This window comes from Erythrolamprus reginae, chromosome 2 (assembly GCF_031021105.1).
Source record: "Erythrolamprus reginae isolate rEryReg1 chromosome 2, rEryReg1.hap1, whole genome shotgun sequence".
NCBI classification, from domain to species: Eukaryota; Metazoa; Chordata; class Lepidosauria; order Squamata; family Dipsadidae; genus Erythrolamprus; species Erythrolamprus reginae.
Window position 1 is genome coordinate 1,801,257 of NC_091951.1, and position 20,318 is coordinate 1,821,574.

Consider the following 20,318-nt stretch of genomic DNA (forward strand, 5'->3'; position numbering starts at 1 on the left):
GACCTTTGCTCAGAACGGTACTTTATCTTCTCATAAAAGGATCCATTCTCGGGAGAAACTATATAGCAATATCAATTCCACTTAGATTTATATATATTATTCCACAATGCTATACAGTACCGCTATCTCTGAGCAGTTTACAAAGTCATCATATTGTCCCTAGCAACCTGGATCCTCACTGTAGCGACTTCAGAAGATTGAAAAGCTGAACCAACTGCTAAAAGTAATCTATAGCAGCGTTTCCCAACCAGTGGTCAGGTGTGCCGCGAAGTTCCTAGGGAAGCTGCAGCTGGGCGGGGCGCTGCCGGTGCCTCCGACCTGGAGCTCCCACTCGCAGCTACCCACGGCCAGTGTTCCCTCTAATTTTTTGGGGGGGTGGGCGGAAAAGTATAGTGTCTGAATGGCAATCCCTTCGGGACTGGGCGGCACAGAAATAATAAATAAATAAACAAACAAACAAAAAACCCACCCTGTTTTGCCTCAGAGAATTTCAAAATAAAATACAGTACTGTACTGTGTGTCTATAACAGTGAGCTCATAATAGGGCAACTCTATCAATATCAAAATGCCACTTAAATAGTTGAGCTAGTTTCAAACTAGATTTTGATTTTCTTTCTCTCTTCCTTACTCCCATTCTTTTTCTTTCTCTTTTCCTTCCTCTCTTTTTTCTATCTGTTTCTCTTTCTTCCTCTCTCTCTCCTTCCCTCTCACTCTTTCCCTCTCGGTTTCTGGGCAGGTTTGGAAAACTCTGAGTTGATGATGATTTTTAAGTGAGCGATTGCTCACTGCTCAGCTTAGAGGGAACTATGCCCACGGCTACTGCCCGATGCTGCTGTTGCCGGCGCTCTCCTGCTGGGCCCCAAAGAAGGAAGGCGGGGAAAAGGAGAGCTTCATTCTTCGAGCTTTTTTCCCCGCCTTCCTTCTTTGGGGCCCAGCAGGAGAGCGCCGGCAACAGTGGCATCGGGCAGTAGCCGGGGGTAGCTGCGAGTGGGAGCTCCAGGTCGGAGGCACCGGCAGCGCCCCGCCCAGCTGCAGCTTCCCTGGCATCGGCGGCAAGTGTCCTTTGGAGTCCAGCGGGAGGGCACCGGCAGCGAGAGCAAGAGGGCTCCATTAGCAGTGGCACCAGGTAGTAGCCAGGGGGTGGTGGTGGCAAGGGCGGAGGCACCGGCAGTGCCCTGCCCAGCTGGAGATTCCCTGGCGGGGGCAGCAACCAATGTCCTTTGGGGCCCGGTGGGAGGGCACTGGCAGTGGGAGCGGGAGGGTGCTGGCTGCAGCGGCCCCAGGCAGTCGTGGGGAGATGATGGCGAGAGGGAGCTCCAAGGTGGAGGCACCAACGGTGGCAGTTGGACGTGCTGCTGGACGGCATACATGCTGGCGCTGCGTGGCTGGCACTGGCTCACTGGCTGGGCTGGAGGTGCCAGCCATACGCCCATGACCAGCGCAGTGCCAGCGTATACGGCGTGCAGCAACACGTTCAGCCGCCGCCGTCAGGGCTGCCGCTCACAGTCAACCACTCTGCCACCATCCCTGGCTACTGCCCGATGCCGCTGTTGTCGGCATGGTGTAATGAGAGAGAAGGAGAGAGAAAGAAAGAGAGATAGCAAGAGAAAGAGATAGCAAGAGAGAGAGAGATAGACACAGAGAGAGAGCAAGAGAGAGAAAAAAAGCAAGAGAGCAAGAGAGGGGGAAGGAGGGAGAGAGAAAGACATGGAGAGAAGGAGGGAGAGAGAAAGAGCAAAAAAGAGGAAGGAAGAGGGATGGAGAGAGAAAGAAGGGAAGGAAGGGAGAGAAAGAGTGAGGGAGAAATAGAGTGAAAGGGAGGAAAAGAGATTTTTTTTTTGTCCAAACTTTTTTTTAGCCCCCCCCCTTCCCCGCTCAATGTTCCCCAGGATTTTGAAAATATGAATAATGTGCCGCGGCTCAAAAAAGGTTGGGAAACACTGATCTATAGGAGTTGAAATTGCTTTCAATAAAATGTCAAATTGAAAGTTATTTAAAAATGCTCCATCCATTTTCTTGCTGAAATATTTTTGCTGACCCAGAATTTGAATTTCTTGCTGAACATAGTCACGATTTCCACTTTGTAAAACCACTGCCTTTTTTTTAGTTAGTCCACAAAGATTTTTAATGTCCCTAGATGCAAATGAACTTATTATGAAAGATATAACAAAACCCACACTATAAATGTTGTTCTTTGTCTAGGTAGCAACCAGATTTGATCCCAGCTTTAATTTGCAAATAACCAATTAAATGTTCTTCAGGATTATAGAATTCACAGTTATTAAAACAGTCCCTCAACAGAGAGCAACACTGTTGGCAAAGTATTCTGGGACCTCTTGGTGGACTCATCCAGACACCCCCACCCCCATCAATCCATCTAAAAATTGTGCCATTTAGAGATTTGGTGAAGAAGGAGATCAAGAAGGATCCCATCCAAAGCTCTGCGGTGATCTTGGGATCTGCCTGATCTCCTCAGCCTCCATCTGCCCCCACTTTCCCCAAGATCTCCCCCATTCCTTCCCCACTCCCTGCTGCCCCCCATCCCAGGCAAGCTGCTATCTGGGACTGGGACCCCTCCCCACCTCCTTCCCCAACTTTATCTCCGGTTCCTTTGGTTAGAAGGAGGCTGGCCAGATGCAGGGAGAGACTGATTCGGGGGTAGGGGTCTCCCTCTGCATTCCCACAAATCTCCCCCTCAGCAAGAATCTTGGCATAGCTCTGGCACAGGCTTGCAATCAGGGTTGCCAGGGCTCTGGTCAATCCCAGGCAACATCTGAATTAACCTGCTTGGTCTTCCTTTCTGGGTCCTTCTGTGCCTCTCATGTGTCTCCCTCTCCTTCTGCACCATGATGGGCTTTTATTCTGTGGAGATTGAGATCCAATGGCTGAAAAAACGGCAGCCGGAGAGGGAGGGTGTGGCCCTTGGGTAGGACCTCTGAATGGAGACTGGACCCACCAGCTCCCCATGTGGATGCTGGAAACCCAAACCCAGCGGGTGGACCTCTATGCTTGCCAGGTGGAACATGCCAACCTGAAGGGCCCCATCATTGTCCAGTGGGCTAAGCCCCTCCCCTATATCCGCTCCTCTTCTGGGCACCCTGTGCTGCCCTGAGACAGGGGAGAGACCCTCTTTGTAGGGAGAGCCAGAATGGACCCTCTTGGGGGAATGTTGGCCTTATCCTCCTACTCAGATGAGATGGGGTGAGTCTGAGAGGCTGGAGGATAAGGGGCGGGCTCTAGCAGGTGGACATGAGGGTCCCCTTTAGAAATATTTTGGGGAACTTCTATTCTTGGCGGTTCATTAAGGGAAGATTGTGCAACCTATAATGGGCTATCAATGGGGAGGGGGCTCCCTCTGAGTTATCTAGCCCATGAATGGTCCTGATTGGCTCAACAGTGCAGTCAGGCGGTAGGAAAAGCAAGTAGGATGCTTGGCTGCATAGCTAGAGGTATAACAAACAGGAAGAGGGAGATTATGATCCCGCTATATAGAGTGCTGATGAGACCACATTTGGAATACTGTGTCCAGTTCTGGAGACCTCATCTAGAAAAACATATTGACAAAATTGAAGGGGTCCAAAGACGGGCTGCAAGAATGGTGGAAGGTTTTAAGGAATAACACGTATCAGGAAAGACTTCATGAACTCAATGTGTATAGTCTGGAGGACAGAAGGAAAAGGGGGAACATGATCGAAACATTTAAATATATTAAAGGGTTAAATAAGGTCCAGGAGTGAAGTGTTTTTAATAGGAAAGTGAACACAAGAACAAGGGGACACAATCTGAAGTTAGTTGGGGGAAAGATCAAAAGCAACATGAGAAAATATTATTTTACTGAAAGAGTAGTAGATCCTTGGAACAAACTTCCAGCAGACATGGTTGGTAAATCCACAGTAACTGAATTTAAATATGCCTGGGATAAACATATATCCATCCTAAGATAAAATACGGAAAATAGTATAAGGGCAGACTAGATGGACCATGAGGTCTTTTTCTGCCGTCAGACTTCTATGTTTCTATTTTCTCCTTCCAGAAACTCCCATCTATCCACCTGCAGGTGAGTTTCTCCTCTCCTTCATCTGAACCTCTTCTAAATGTTATTGGAGGTTTCTTAAAGTCTTTAATTGCTCTATTAAAAAAAAACATACAAGAAAAAAATCTGAGAAAAGTAAAATCCTACACGTAGATAAGAAAAACGCAATATATATCCACAAACTGAGTGAAACCACACTCAAAACAAGTGTCAGAGAGATCAGGAGTCTTGGTGGACAACCAACTAAACATGAGCCAACAATGTGCGGTGGCTAAAAAACCCTGCATAATCTTGAGCTGCATCAACAGAGGGATACAGTCTAGGACTAAGGAAGTACTAATACCACTCTATAATACCCTAGTCCAGTGTTTCCCAACCTTGGCCACTTGAAGACAACTTCAACTCCCAGAAACCTTCAAGTGACCAAGGCTGGGAAACACTGCCCTAGTCAGACCACACCTAGACTACTGCATTCAATTTTTGGCTCCACACTACAAAAAGACATTGAAACTCTGGAAAAAGTACAGAAGACAGCAACCAGAATGATAAAGGAATTGGAAACCAAAACATAGGAGGAAAGGTTGCAGGAACTGGGCATGGATAGTCTAGTGAAGAGGAGGTCGGGGGGGGGGGCACACATAATAGCAGTCTTCAAATACTTGAGGGGCTACCACAGTGAGGAGGGGGTCACACTGTTTTCCAAAGCACCAGAGGGTCAGACAAGAAGCAACGGATGGAGGCTGAGCAAGTCTCCGGAGAGGGGCGGCATACAAATCCAATAAATGAATAAATAAATAAAATAAGGAGAGATTCAACCTGGAAATAAGGAAGAATCTTTCTGACCCAAATGCATGTTTTCGGCTTTCTTCTGTTGCTTTTCAAGAGTGGTTTGGTTATTTTTTTATATTAGTGCAATTTCACCTCCACTTTTATTACGTCTGTTCTTGATAATTTAATATATTAAGCCCAAAGAAAAACAGAAATACGAAGTTAGGGGAAGGAGAAAAGAGAGGGAATAATTCTGAGGTTAAATGGGGGGAAAGGGAGGGGGGGAGCTTTGACTTCTGGTTTTTTTAGCCAGTGCAAAATAACAAAAAAAAAAAAAACCCCAATATTACAGCCTCAATTTTTTTAATTTTACACACTACTTTGTAACCAACCATTTCTAAAACAACAGATCTATCTAATTGACAAATGCGAGGTCTGTTTCTTTTGAACACTTTTAAAATATTCGATTTAATAACTGGAAAAGGAAAATGAACAATAGTCTCAAACACACAGTGTGTCCCTAAGTTCCCCTTTTTTCTTCCAAATTGGTTGATTCCCATGAGATTTGAGCTTGGAATTAGCATCTAAAACTTCATTTCCCTCTCACTTTGGTTTCACTTTCAAGAAAAGGGGAGGGGAGGAAAAAAAGAGGGGGAGGGAAGAAAAGGGGAGGAAGTTGGGGAAAGGCAGGCAGAAGCCTAACTGATCCAGTAGATCTACTCTCTGCAGGGAAAGCTGGATCTAAAGCGACCTGAAGGATGGCGAAGGGGATGAAGGAACTTTCTAGACTGGAGGGAAGCTAATATCCACATCTCCCTTTCATTGGGAGGGGGGAACGCGCAGAGGGGTACAATGAGGACATATAAACTGACATTTCTGGGTTCTCCCAGCCCTTCAGCCCCCACCTTCCATAGGTCACCCCAACTTTTCTTCTTGCCCCCAAACTTCACCCCAACTCCCAGCCTTTGAAGGATTCTCAGGGATCACACCCGTTTCCTATCTCCCTCCCCCAAAAGACAGCCCCCCCAAGAGCCTCTCAAAGAGAGGGTCCCCAGTTCCCCTCACAAGGGGGGGCAGTTTGGGAGGAGCAAATCAGAATCCCCCAGATCCTCCACCCTCCATTCCCCCTCCCTTCCAGGCCCCCATAGAGCAATGGGAGGATTATGGGAGGTGGGGAGTGGAAACCCACGATTGGCAACTGAAGAGGTTTAATGTGGAGGAAATATGCAGCTGCTGTCCAAAGGAAGAGGGAGACACACATACAAACTTGTAGTTTTATATCAATATAAATGTATTTAACATTCGAAGCAGAGAAGACAGCCGGGAACATCCTGAGGTAAATCTCAAACAGCGCCCAGAAGAAAAAGGCGGGGGAAAGGGAAACGCCCCCTTTCCACCCTCAGCAACCAATCAGAGCGCAGATCCACTCCGGTAGAAACAAAGCTAAGACTAAATGGTTTTTAGTTTTTTTTAAATTTATCTTGCACTGAGGTAAAAAGAAGCCAACGTCTTTCCCTCCCCCTTTTTTCCCCTCTTGTACCTCAGGCTTTCTCTTCCCCTCCCTTCTTCTGCCCCCAACTTCTTATTTTTCTTTGTGTTCTCTATATTAAATAAGCAAATAAAGCAGATCTCTAGAAAAAGTGCAGAGAGGAGCAACAACGACGGAGATGGAAAGATTTCAAAAACGGTTGTTGGAACTGGGATAATAACCCACCAGGAGGCGCCCTCTGCCAAGGGAAGGAAACTCCAGGCGCCTCCTCACCGGAGGGCGAAGGAAATAACAACATTGAGACTTGCCAGTCTAGGACGCCACACTCGCTCTCTTTAACCCCTGGTGCTCGCATGAGACGGAAGGCCCGGCAGGAGGGGAACGAGACGTGCCCCAGGTGAAGAGGGGCTGTTTCCGGTTCCCTTGCTCCCCAGCCGACCTCTCCCAGCAGGGGGAAGCGGAAGAAGCTGGGAAGTAGGGGGTTGGGGAGGGTGGGCCTTGCATCAGGAGAGAAGGCGGGCGAGGAGGAGGAGGAGGAGGAGTCAGAATTCGCACCTAGCTCCCCGAGAGTCCGATCCTCTCTCGTAGAGGCAAAAAAGTGGAGCGGGCTCTCCAGTTGCCTCCTTCCCGGCCCTGCTCGGGGGCCCTGGGCCCTGTGTTGGAATGAGCCTCTTGGAGCTCCAGGCAGGTTGGGTGAAGGTCGCTCAGGGGCTGAATTCCATTTTCTAATTCTGGGCCTTTGTTATTCCTTCCATCTCAGAGACAGAAACCGGAAGCCATTTGTGGTCTTTGCCAGGCACAATTTTCTCCTAAGGGGAAAAAAAAGATCGGAATCACTGGAGTTATCCATCCTGTGTTCCCAGAAATAGTCCGGTGAAGGAAAAGGCATCTGGAGACCCACAAGAGTCCTTGGACCCCTTTGGAGTTGCTCTGCAGGAGAGAGAAAGGATGGAGACACCACCTGTTGCAAAGGAGGGAAGCGGAAAAGGCCCTGCAGCTGCTCAGCCTGACAAGGGGTGGGAGCTCTGGACAAGACCCGGGCAGAAGATCCTGGAGGAAGCATCCATCCTCCCTTCAGAAGTTCAGCCCTGGAACTTCATCCAATACCAGGAGGCTGACGGTCCCCGAGGACTTTGCAGCCGACTCCACGACTTTTGCAGGCAGTGGTTGAGGCCAGAGAAGCACACCAAAGCCCAGATGCTGGACCTGGTGGTTCTGGAGCAGTTCCTGGCTCACCTGCCCCCAGAGATGGAGGGCTGGGTGCGGGAGTGTGGAGCAGAGACCAGCTCCCAGGCGGTGGCCCTGGCGGAAGGCCTCCTCCTGAGCCAGGTGGAGGAGCAGAAGGGGCAGGTCCAGTTGCAGGTAAGACACTTTAGAGAGCCCAGAAGGGAATAGAGAACATATTTAAATATTTCAGCCCTCCTTCCCAAGCCTCTCTGGCATTCATCACATATGGCAATTCACCAATTCATGTAGGACATTGTTCTGTTTTCTCACTCAACCTCATAGATGGATATTGGTGGCTCATAGATGGATATTGTGGATTTTAAGAGTTTGTTCTGAATCTGGTAATCCACTTTATCTCATGTGACATATTACTTCTCCTTTCTTTATCCTTCCTCCTATTTGAAGTGTTGCACTGTGGAGATCAGAGATCCTGAGGAAAAGAAGACTCCATCAAATCCCTCTCAGGAGATATTTTTCAGGAGGACCTCTTTTGAAGATGCAAATCAGGACACCACAGAAGGTAATGAAAGATCCTCTGATGACCCATCTGTCTTATTTATTTATTTATTTATTAGGTTTGTATGCCGCCCCTTTCTGTGGACTCGGGGCGGCTCACAACACAATAAAACAATTCATAACAACTCTAATAATATACAATTTAAAATTTAAAATAGTTTAAAAAAACCATGTTTATTCTCTCTTCTCTTCTATAGAATACCTCCTCCTATTTTGTTAATTATGCATTTTGAAATTATTTATTCCTTACAGAGACACAAAGAATGAAGCTTTCTGGTTATTATGACAATGATCAAGCCACGGTTGAACCTCCAAATCAAGTAAGAAAGGGAAAAGCTATTAGATTTCTCCTCTCCTCTCAGGAAATTTATTTATTTATTTATTTATTGGATTTGTATGCCGCCCCTCTCCGGAGACTCGGGGCGGCTAACAGCAATAATAAGACAGCGTACAATAATAATCCAATACTAAAAATGATTAAAAACCCATTAATATAAAAAAACAAACATACAGAAAGACATACCATGCATAAAATTGTAAAGGCCTAGGGGGAAAGAATATCTCAGTTCCCTCATGCCTGGCGGCAGAGGTGGGTTTTAAGAAGCTTACGAAAGGCAAGGAGGGTGGGGGCAATTCTAATTTCTGGGGGGAGTTGGTTCCAGAGGGCCGGGGCCACCACAGAGAAAGCTCTTCCCCTGGGTCCCGCCAAGCGGCATTGTTTAGTTGACGGGACCCGGAGAAGACCCACTCTGTGGGACCTAACTGGTCGCTGGGATTCGTGCAGCAAAAGGTGGTCCCTGAGATAATCTGGTCCAGTGCCATGAAGCGGGTGTGCAGAGTGCTCTCTCCTTCTATTTCCCTCCCTTGTTTGGCCTGGATTGGTTTTGTGTTCTTCCACAACATAGAGAGCAGAATAATAGGTTCAAGTTGTGGCCAGCCAGCATATCTTCCTCTGGTTATCTTGTTCTCCTAGGTATTCCTGCAACTTTGAGTTTATAAGAAGCAGTTTTTAAAACGTCCTTGAAGAAATAGGTATAACATATATTGGCAGAAACTTATTATTTCTTTATTTATTGGTAATTCCTTGACTCAGAATTGTGCAAGACTAATGAAAAATAACTAAATACATTGCCACATTACCATTTTTTCAAAGCCTCATTTATAACCTGTAGTTCAAAAATAAACAAATTGTATCTATATATATAAAAGCAAAAACCACTCCCGCATTAAATTTGAAAGGGAATGGCCGTGTTGAGCATATAATCATGTACTTTGGAAGGAACTCATTATTTATTTATTTTTTGGTTGAGCATATAATCATGTACTTTGGGCTACAAAATAATTTCTAATAAATTGAATTGAATTTGCGTCTTAATTAGGACTTTCAAAGGGAGATTGGACTGCCCTTTGTCCAAAATAGTGTAGCAACTCCTGCTTGAGTGGGGAGTTGGACTAGATCACCTACAAGGTCCTTCCAATTCTTATAATAATCATATTGTAAAATCTTACAATTCTCACTGTTGATTTTGTTTTGTTAGATGGGACCCAATCTGTTAATTCTTCTGTATCTTGAGCTTAGCTTTTAGAGGGCTTTTATTCCTGTCAATTTGGTCTTGTCTGCAAATTTGATGAGTTTCTTTTCCATCGTCTTGTCTAAATGAATGATGAAATAAACATCTTGTGAATCCTCCTGTTCTGTTCTTTTTTCTTTTCTTTTTTTCGTATTCAGGAGAGTCTTGTGTCCTTCGAGGAGGTGGCTGTGTCTTTCTCTGAGGAGGAATGGTCTCAGCTGGAGCCTGACCAGAAAGCGCTGCATTCGGAAGTCATGCTTGAAAACCATAGGAACGTGGTCTCTCTGGGTAAGTTTGTTAGTCACCAATCAGACTTTAGGAAGACAGATTATAGTTTTTTTGGGTTTTTTTGAAGGACCAGTATTATAAGATATAATCCTCCGAGAGGGAAAAGGAAAAGATCTGGTCTTCTGATGCTCAAAGGAAGAAAAGAGTCAATGTAGGTAGATAATTGTAAAGAAATATATTTTCTAGATATTTTCAAAGCTTTCAGGACTTATGAATATAGAAATCATCATGTCTATATCACACCACTTTGAGCATGGAAAGAAAAAATATATTGGGAAAAGTGTGAAGCTAATCAAAGCTAAAGTACAAATAAATTAACACTATTTAACCCAAAACACAGGAGAAGATGCTATAAGAAGACACAATGGACAAAATTACAATGGGACAGCCATTCTTTCTCTTGGAAATAACTCCGTTACATCTCAAGAAGCGATTGACACAAAAGAGGAGCCATATAAATGTATTGAGTGTGGAAAGACCTTTGCTCGAAGGGATGCTTTTATTTCCCATAAGAGGATCCACACAGGGGAGAAGCCGTTTAAATGTATGGACTGTGGAATGACCTTTGGTAACAAAAGTCCTCTTATTCGCCATAAAAAGCTCCACACAGGGGAGAAGCCATATGAATGCATGGAATGTGGAAAGACCTTTGCTCAAAACAGTGCACTTACTTCCCATAAGATGATCCACACAGGGGAGAAGCCATATAAATGCATGGAGTGTGGAAAGACCTTTGCTCACATTAGTAATCTTATTTCCCACAAAAGGATCCACACAGGGGAGAAACCTTATAAATGCACAGAGTGTGGAAAGACCTTTGCTCAAAGCAGTGCCCTTACTTCCCATAAAATGATCCACACAGGGGAGAAGCCTTATAAATGCATGGAGTGTGGAAAGACTTTTGCCCAGAGCTGTGCGCTTACTTCCCATAAGATGATCCACACAGGGGAGAAGCCGTATAAGTGTGTAGTGTGTGGAAAGACCTTTGTTCAAAGCAGTCATCTTACTTCCCATAAGAAGATCCACACAGGGGAGAAGCCGTATAAATGCATGGAGTGTGGAAAGACCTTTGCTCAGAGTGGTTTACTTACTTCCCATAAAAGGATCCACACAGGGGAGAAGCCATATAAATGCATGGAGTGTGGAAAGACCTTTGCACGAAAAGATAATTTTATTTCCCACAAAAGGAGGATCCACGCAGGTGAGAAGCCATATAAAAGCATGGAGTGTGGAAAGACCTTTGCTCAGAATGGTCATCTATCTTCTCATAAGAAGATCCATGCTCAATAGAAACAATATACCAATCGCAATTCCATTTAGATTTATATACTACACCACAATGCTTTACCACTATATCCCTGAGCTTCTTTACAAAGTCAGCATTATTATTATTATTATTATTATTATTATTATTATTATTGTTTATTATTAGATTTGTATGCCGCCCCTCTCCGTAGACTCGGGGCGGCTCACAACAATAACAAGAACAATGTAAGAACAAATCTAATAATTTAAAAAATGCTAAAAACCCCATTATTAAAAGCAAACATACACACAAACATACCATGTATAAACTGTATAGGTCCGGGGGAGATGTGTCAATTCCCCCCATGCCTGACGGCAGAGATGGGTCTTAAGAACTTTAGGAAAGGCAAGGAGGGTGGGGGCAGTTCTAATCTCTGGGGGGAGTTAGTTCCAGAGGGTCGGGGACGCCACAGAGAATGCTCTTCCCCTGGGTCCCGCCAGATGACATTGTTTAGTTGACGGGACCCGGAGAAGGCCCACTCTGTGGGACCTAACTGGTCGCTGGGATTCGTGCAGCAGAAGGCGGTCCCTGAGATAATCTGGTCCGGTGCCATGAAGGGCTTTATAGGTCATAACCAACACTTTGAATTGTGACCGGAAACTGATCGGCAACCAATGCAGACTGCGGAGTGTTGGTGTGACATGGGCGTATTTAGGAAAGCCCATGATTGCTCTCACAGCTGCATTCTGCACGATCTGAAGTTTCCGAACACTTTTCAAAGGTAGCCCCATGTAAAGAGCATTTTGTCCTCCTCAATCTGGGTCCTCATTTTAGCGGTCTCGGAAGACTGAAAGGCTGAAAAAATTAAAAGTAATCTATATGAGTTGAAGATGTTTTCAATAAAATGTCAAATTGAAACTTTTCAATTTCCACTTACCGTATTTTTGGTGTATAAGACGCACCTTTTTATCTCAAAAAGATCCGTCAAAAAACGGGTGCCTCTTATACGCCGGATGTGGGGCAAGGTCAGCAGCCACAGGGGCTATCCCCAAGGCTACCTGCCAGTCGCTCGGCCCCAGGGATGAGGGGCGCGTCGCAGCAGCTTTGGAGAAGTGGGCGGGCATCACCGCAATCCATCCAGCCGGCAGAGGAGCCTGTAGGGCGGGTTCGATCATCCGACAGGACGGGGTGCGGCTCCATCAGCCCCCACCCCAATCTCCTGCCTTCGGGACCCCTCGGGAGGGCACAGTGGTCGGCAAAGGCACCCTGAGGAAAGCTGCCTTAGGTTGGGAATTCTGCAGCTGGCGCCCTCTGCTTGGAGTGCCTTCACCGACCACTCCGCCCTGCCAAAGATGCCCCCGAAGGTGGGAAATTAAGGTGGGGACTGATGGAGCCGAGCCCCATCCCGCCGTATGATTGAAGCTGCCCTGCGGGCTCCTTCACTGGCTGGATACGTTGAGGGGACGCTCGCCCACTTCTTGGAAGCTGCTGCTGTGCGCCCCGCTTCAACTGCCTGGTGGCGGGCTTTCCGGGCGTTCCTCCCAGGGTCCCTACTGGAACTGCCCCAGCAGCGGTGGCAGCTGTCCACAAGGCCGCCCGGCACTCATCAGCTGCAGGCCGGCAGCTCAGCCCCGGGGATGAGTGGGGCGCGTGGCATCCAGCTAGCAGAGGAGCGCGCAGGGCAGTGGACAGGACTCGGCTCCATCAGCCCCCACCCCAATATCCGCTGCCCCATGTGCTCCTCCACCGGCTGGATGCCACGCACCCCACTCATCCCCGGGGCCGAGCTGCCGGCCTCCAGCCAACTCTGTGGCATCTGATTGGTCGCTGGGTTGTGCGAGGCAGAAGAAAGTCCCGCAACTAATGTGGTCCTAAGCCCTGTAGAGCTTTATAAGTAAAAACAACACTTCCAAGATGCAAATGGGCTTATTATGAAAAACAAAACAAAACTCACACTGGAAATTATGTTCTTACTGGTACAATTTTTTTTTCTCTCCCATAAAATAAAATAATACATAGGTACAAACACAACAATGCTTATAATCATCCATATGTAAAACTTCTTGTTATCGTATAAAATGTATAGAATTTTTTAGATGAGGAAAGATAAAGAGTCTCCATTGAATAGAAACATAGAAGACTGACGGCAGAAAAAGACCTCATGGTCCATCTAGTCTGCCCTTATACTATTTCCTGTATTTTATCTTAGGATGGATATATGTTTATCCCAGGCATGTTTAAATTCAGTTACTGTGGATTTACCAACCACGTCTGCTGGAAGTTAGTTCCAAGGATCTACTACTCTTTCAGTGAAATAATATTTCCTCATGTTGCTTTTGATCTTTCTCCCAACTAACTTCAGATTGTGTCCCCTTGTTCTTGTGTTCACTTTCCTATTAAAAACACTTCCCTCCTGGACTTTATTTAACCCTTTAACGTATTTAAATGTTTCGATCATGTCCCCCCTTTTCCTTCTGTCCTGCAGACTATACAGATTGAGTCCATGAAGTCTTTCCTGATACGTTTTATGCTTAAGACCTTCCACCATTCTTGTAGCCCGTCTTTGGACCCGTTCAATTTTGTCAATATCTTTTTGTAGGTGAGGTCTCCAGAACTGAACACTATTCCAAATGTAACAAATGAGTAACAAATGTTGTTCTTTGTGTATGTGGCAACCAGATTAGATCCCAGCTTTAATTTTCAAATAACGAATTAAATGTTCTTCAGCATTATAGAATTAATAGTTATTAAAAACAGTCCTTCAACAAGGAGCCAAACTGTTAGCAAAAGTTGGGGCAGACCTTTTAAGGACCCTCTTGGGGGACTCACCCAGACACCCACACCTCCCATTAATCCATCTAAGAATTGTGCCACTCAGAGAATTTGTTGAAGGAGGGGATCAAGAGGGATCCTGCCCAAAGCTCTGAGGTGATCTTGGGATCTGCCTGATCTCCTCAGCCTCCATCTGCCTCCATTCTCCCTTTCCCCAAGATCCCCCTTTCCTTACACATTTCTAGTCTGGTGAAGCGGAGGTCCAGGGGGGACATGATAGCAGTCTTCAAATACTTGAGGGGCTGCCACAGTGAGGAGGGGGTGACACTGTTTTCCAAAGCACCAGAGGGCCAGACAAGGAGCAAGGGATGGAAGCTGAGCAAGGAGAGGTTCAACCTGGAAATAAGGAAGAACTTACCCAAATGCATTGAAGGTGGTTTTTGTCTCTTCTTGTTTTCTAGAGTTGTTGTTGTTGTTGTTGTTATTATTATTATTAATTTATTTATTGGATTTGTATGCCGCCCCTCTCCGTAGACTCGGATTTTATTATTATTATTGTTACTATTATTACTATTATTATTATTATTTATTGGATTTGTATGCCGCCCCTCTCCGTAGACTCGGATTATATTATTATTAGTATTATTAGTATTATTAGTATTATTAGTATTATTAGTATATTACTATTAGAGGAATAGAAGAATAGAATTTTTATTGGCCAAGTGTGATTGGACACACAAGGAATTTGTCTTGGTGCATATGCTCTCAACGTACATAAAATAAAATATACATTTGTCAAGAATCATGTGGTGCAACACTTAATGATTGTCATAGGGGTCAAATAAGCAATGAAGAAGCAATATTAATAAAAATCTTAGGATATACCCAACAAGTTACAGTCATACAGTCAACATGGGAGGAAATGGGTGATAGGAATGATGAGAAAAACTGGTAGAATAGAAGTGCAGATTTAGTAGGAAGTCTGACAGTGTTGAGGGAATTATTTGTTTAGTAGAGTGATGGCGTTCGGGAAAAAACTGTTCTTGTGTCTAGTTGTCTTGGTGTGCAGTGCTCTGTAGCGACGTTTTGAGGGTAGGAGTTGAAACAATTTGTGTCCAGGATGTGAGGGGTCAGTAAATATTTTCCTCGCCCTCTTTTTGACTCTATTACTATTATTACTATTATTATTAATTAGATTTTTATACCGCCCCTCTCCCCTCTCCACAGACTCGGGGCAGCTCACAACAATAGTAAAACAGTGTACAATGAACAAATCTAACATTTAAAAAATATCTAAATTGGTTGATTCCCATGAGATTTGAGCTTGGAATTACCATCCAAAACTTCACTTCCCTCTCACTTTGGTTTCACTTTCAAGAAAGGGGGAGGGGAGGAAAGAAAGATGGGGAGGGAAGAAAGGGGGAGGGGAGGAAGTTGGGGAAAAGCAGAAAGAAGCTTAACTGATCCACAAGATCTATCTCTGCAGGGAAAGCTGGATTTAAAGCGACCTGAAGGATGGCGAAGGAGTTGAAGGAACTTTCTAGACTGGAGGGAAGCTAACCCGGGGAAGGAAACTATATATATATTTAAAAAGTCACTCATCGTTCTCAAGGGAGCCATTGGAGAGATAGGGGCTGCTCAGGCCGGGAATCAATATAAAGGGATAGCCAGCTAAGTCTTGGGTTGGAAAGAAATGAGCAAAGCCCCTGGCAGTACGCTTGAGAGAATGGGTGAAAAAGCGAGGGCCCCCAGCTTCTCTACTTCCCACCCACCCACCCATGATCTTTTTGCAAGCACGCAACGGGCAGGCAGAAGTAGTCTAGGTCTCCTGCATGAACAGCGAGGGGTCGGACTAGCCATTAAAAGCAGAGTCGGCGGTTCCAGCGGGTGGACAGGGGCGGTCTCTAGAAACAAAGAAACATAGAAGTCTGAGGGCAGAAAAAGATCTCATGGTCCATCTAGTCTGCCCTTATACTATTTTCTGTATTTTATCTTAGGATGGATATATGTTTATCCCAGGCATGTTTAAATTCAGTTACTGTGGATTTATCTACCACGTCTGCTGGAAGTTTGTTCCAAGGATCTACTACTCTTTCAGTCAAATCATATTTTCTCATGTTGCTTTTGATCTTTCCCCCAACTAACTTCAGATTGTATCCCCTTGTTCTTGTGTTCACTTTCCTATTAAAAACACTTCCCTCCTGGACCTTATTTAACCCTTTAACATATTTAAATGTTTCGATCATGTCCCCCCTTTTCCTTCTGTCCTCCAGACTCTACAGATTGAGTTCATGAAGTCTTTCCTGATACGTTTTATGCTTAAGACCTTCCACCATTCTTGTAGCCCGTCTTTGGACCCGTTCAATTTTGTCAATATCTTTTTGTAGGTGAGGTCTCCAGAACTGAACACAGTATTCCAAATGGGGTCTCACCAGCATTCTATATAGCGGGATCATAATCTCCCTCTTCCTGCTTGTTATACCTCTAGCTATGCAGCCAAGCATCCTATTTGCTTTCCCTACCGTCTCTGGTGGAGTCCTCCCACCCACCAACTCCTCCAAGCCTTGAAAGTGGGGAAGAGGACGGAGCTCGGAAAAGCAAGAAGCGAGAGAGGAAAGAGTGACCATGCCAGCAAGCCAGGGATTCCACATTGCGTTTGCGCAGCTCCAAAAACTTCTGCACCCCAGATTCCTGATGGCTGTGCTAGCATGCACTGTGCACCTTAGAGGGAACACTGATTCCAGCCTCAAATTTTTGCTTTTACACACTACTTTGTAACCAATCATTTCTAGAACAACAAATCTATGTAATTGGCAAAAGCAAAGTACGTCATTTGAGGTCCTTCTTTTATTTTAAACACTTTTAAAATATTCAATTTAATAACTGGAAAAGGAAAATGTACAATAGTCTCAAACACACAGTGTATCCCTAGGTTCCCCTTTTTTTCTTCCAAATTGGTTGATTGCCATGAGATTTGAGCTTGGGATTAGCGTCTAAAACTTCATTTCCCTCTCACTTTGGTTTCACTTTCAAGAAAGGAGGAAGGGAGGAAAGAAAAAGAGGGAGGGAAGGAAGTTGGGGAAAGGCAGGCAGAAGCCTAACTGATCCAGTAGATCTACTCTCTGCAGGGAAAGCTGGATCCAAAGCGACCTGAAGGATGGCGAACGGGATGAAGGAACTTTCTAGACTGGAAGGAAGCTAATATCCCTCCCTTTCATGTGGGGGGGGGGATACACGGAGGGGCACAATGAGGGCATCTAGACTGACACTTCTGGGGTCTCCCAGCCTTTCAGCCACCACCTTCCCTGGGTTGCCCCAACATTTCTTCATGCCCCCAAACTTCACCACAACTCCCAGCCTTTGAAGGATTCTTGGGGATCACACCTGTTTCCTATCCCCCTCCCTCAAAAGATAGCCCCCCCAAGAGCCTCTCAAAGAGGGTCTCTGGCTCCCCTAACAAGGGGGGGCAGTTTGGGAGGAGCAAATCAGAATCCCCCAGATCCTCCTCCCTCACCCCTCCCTTCCAGGCCCCCGTACAGCAGTGGGAGGATTATGGGAGATGAAGGATTCTTGGCCTCCTCCCCAAATTCATGGTCTCCCCTCTTGCCTGACCCCCAAAGCCTCAATTTTGAGATTCAGAAGAAAAATTGAACTTTTTAAAAAACGCCAAAATTCTTTTGCTCAAATGCATCTTTTCCCTTCTGTGGATTCCGGGCGGAAAATGACTCAGTTTCCCTCTTTCGCTTTTCCTTCCCTTCCTCTTTCCATGAAGTTCTCTCCAGCATAGGCCCTGTGAGGGGGGGTCGAGAGGAGGGCCAGCTGTGACTCCCCACCTCGTCTAAAATCGGGGAAGAGGGCTTCCTCTCCATCCTCTTGGGGGGGGGATGTGGGGAGGAAGGAGGAGGCGACCATGCAGAGATCAAGGCTGTTGGAGGCTTTGAATACCAATCAGCTTCCTTTCCCCCAATGCTCGGGTCCCTCCCAACACTCTTCTTCCCCTAATCCCCTCCTCCCCCCAACCTCCACCCCTCCATGCACTCAGATGAAAGTCTAACGGAGAATCATGAAGAAAGCCTGGTTTTTTTTATATATATTGGGATTGTTTTATGAAATTACTAATTTTAAATTGTAATTAGATTGGTGGGCATTGGATTTGTTATTATGTACTGTTTTTTATTATTGTTGTGAGCCGCCCCGAGTTTGCGGAGAGGGGCGGCATATAAATCCAATAAATCTAATCTAATCTAAAAAACGAGGATCCCTTCTGTGCCTGCCCTGAAGACCCCTTGAGCTGCAGCCCCCACTCCCACTTTCACTTTTGTTCTCTCCCTCCTCCTTCAGGTGATGTCACAAAGGACTCTGCCTGGAGACCTATGATGCTGGAGCAGGTAGAATTCCCATTAGTCCTGCAGCTCTTTCTGGCCCCTCACATCTCAAGAGGGGAAAAATCCTTCCTTCCTTGACACCCTCTCCCATTCCTCCTCTGGGGTTGGAGGCAACTGGTGCGTGCGTGCGTGAACATGCCCGTACACATGTTCATTATTAAATGGGAAAATTCTGCTGGAGCTGCTGCCCTAGATGATGATGGGGAAGGCGCAGCCCTAAGCCAGTGAGGACTTGGGGGTCACACACGGACACCCCCAAAACAGGAGGGTAGCCACGGAAAACCCTCAGCCAGACCAGGGAGAGGCACCGCTTCCCTTCAGAGGAGAAAAGGGTGATTCCCATCCTTAAACACACGTCTCCCTTGTTTGGAATGTCTGAATGAACTGACCCTTTCCATTTCCCTGCCCTTCGACCCCCCCCCCCCAAATTTTCTTGGATGTTTCTCCTCCGCTTCCTGCTCCTTTCGGCGGAGAATTTTGACAGGGGTTGGACTACATGGCCACCAAGGTCCCTTGCAGCTCTGTTTTACTCTAACTGGCAGCTGTACTTGGTTCTGACCGTCAATAAACTTTTCTTAACCCTGCTGTTCTACTCAGGAAAACTCCCTGATGTTATGTTCCCGAGTCACCCTGACCCGGACCGAAATTTGAAGTGCTTATACAGTATTTGGTCTTTTTGGAAGCTTTTTTCACTTGGAAACAAGTTTGAACATTTCTGCACACATTGAAATGAAAAAAAAATAATGCTTATTGGTTTATTTTGCTGATAAAATGTGCGCCCCCCCATTTTTGTGAATTATTTTTCAATGTATGCATAGTTTTGCTTGCAAAATGCGTTCTATTTTACTAAAGTTGGTGTGGGATTGGTAGCTTGAACATTTCTGAACATAATGATATGAAAATTGAACTGGAAAAATTGATGCATATTTGTTTATTTTGCACATAAAAGTCTCTCCCCCCCGTGTTCAATTATTTCAATTTATATAAAAATTATGCTGTTAATTTCAAACTTACATACTTGTTTTTAGTAAAATGGATTTCTTTCATAAAATTAGTTGTCTGGCTACAGTGTGCTTGCTTTTCAAAAGGATATTCCAAATATTTCTAGCCAAATATATATAAAAAGTGAAAATAATGGCACACAGCAAGGCCGAGGGGGGGTGGCCCTTTTGTGGCAAAAATAAACAAATAAGAATCATTTTTTTCAGTTCATTTCTATTTTTCTTATGTTCAGGATTGTTCAGTTTAGTATATCAAAACTTTTGGGGGGAAATTACTTAGAGATTTGTAGGCTAAAAAAATATAAATTGACACGAAATTCAGAAAAAATGGGGGAGGGGCTTTTTGATCAAAATAAAAATATAAGTCTCAATTTCTTCAGTTCCATTTTCATATCATTACGTTCATAAATGTTCAAACTAGTTTCCCAGTGGAAAAAGTTTTCAAAAAGACCAAATTCAAGTACCCAAAAAAATGATTTTTAGTCCTGACGTATAGGACCAGAAACAGACTTGGCGTGATTTTTTTTTTTGCCCAGAAAAAAATTAGCCCCCACTCCAAAAATATTGTTTTGATGACCAGCAATGTTAAATTGAGTAAATTAATGCATAAGATATTAAAAATATTTCGGATTTGGAGCGTAAAAAAATATAAAGTGAAAATGTTTGCAAGCAGCGGGGGGGGGGCTTATTTCTGATTTTAAAAAACCAATAAGAATCATTTCTTTCAGTTCATTTATATTTTTCTTATATTCAGAAATGTTCAAACTACCAATCCCACCAACTTTAGTGAAATTGAACACATTTTGCAAGCAAAACTATTTATAAATTGAAAAAAAATTCACAAAAATGGGAGGGGGCTGCCTTTTATAATCAAAATAAAGCAATATACATAATTTTTTTCAGTTCAATTTTCATATCATTGTGTGCAGAAATGTTCAGACTACTTTCCAAGTGAAAAAAGTTTTCAAATTGACCAAACATAAGCACTTCAAATGAAGAGTTTTCGAGAACCCCTGAAATGA

At 44.9% G+C, this 20,318-nt stretch overlaps 1 pseudogene; it reads left to right on the forward strand.

The window, feature by feature from the left end:
• The window catches only part of LOC139162983 (zinc finger protein 107-like), a 37,953-nt pseudogene extending 19,519 nt beyond the window's left edge, over nucleotides 1–18,434 (forward strand).
• Nucleotides 18,435–20,318: the final 1,884 nt, after the last annotated feature.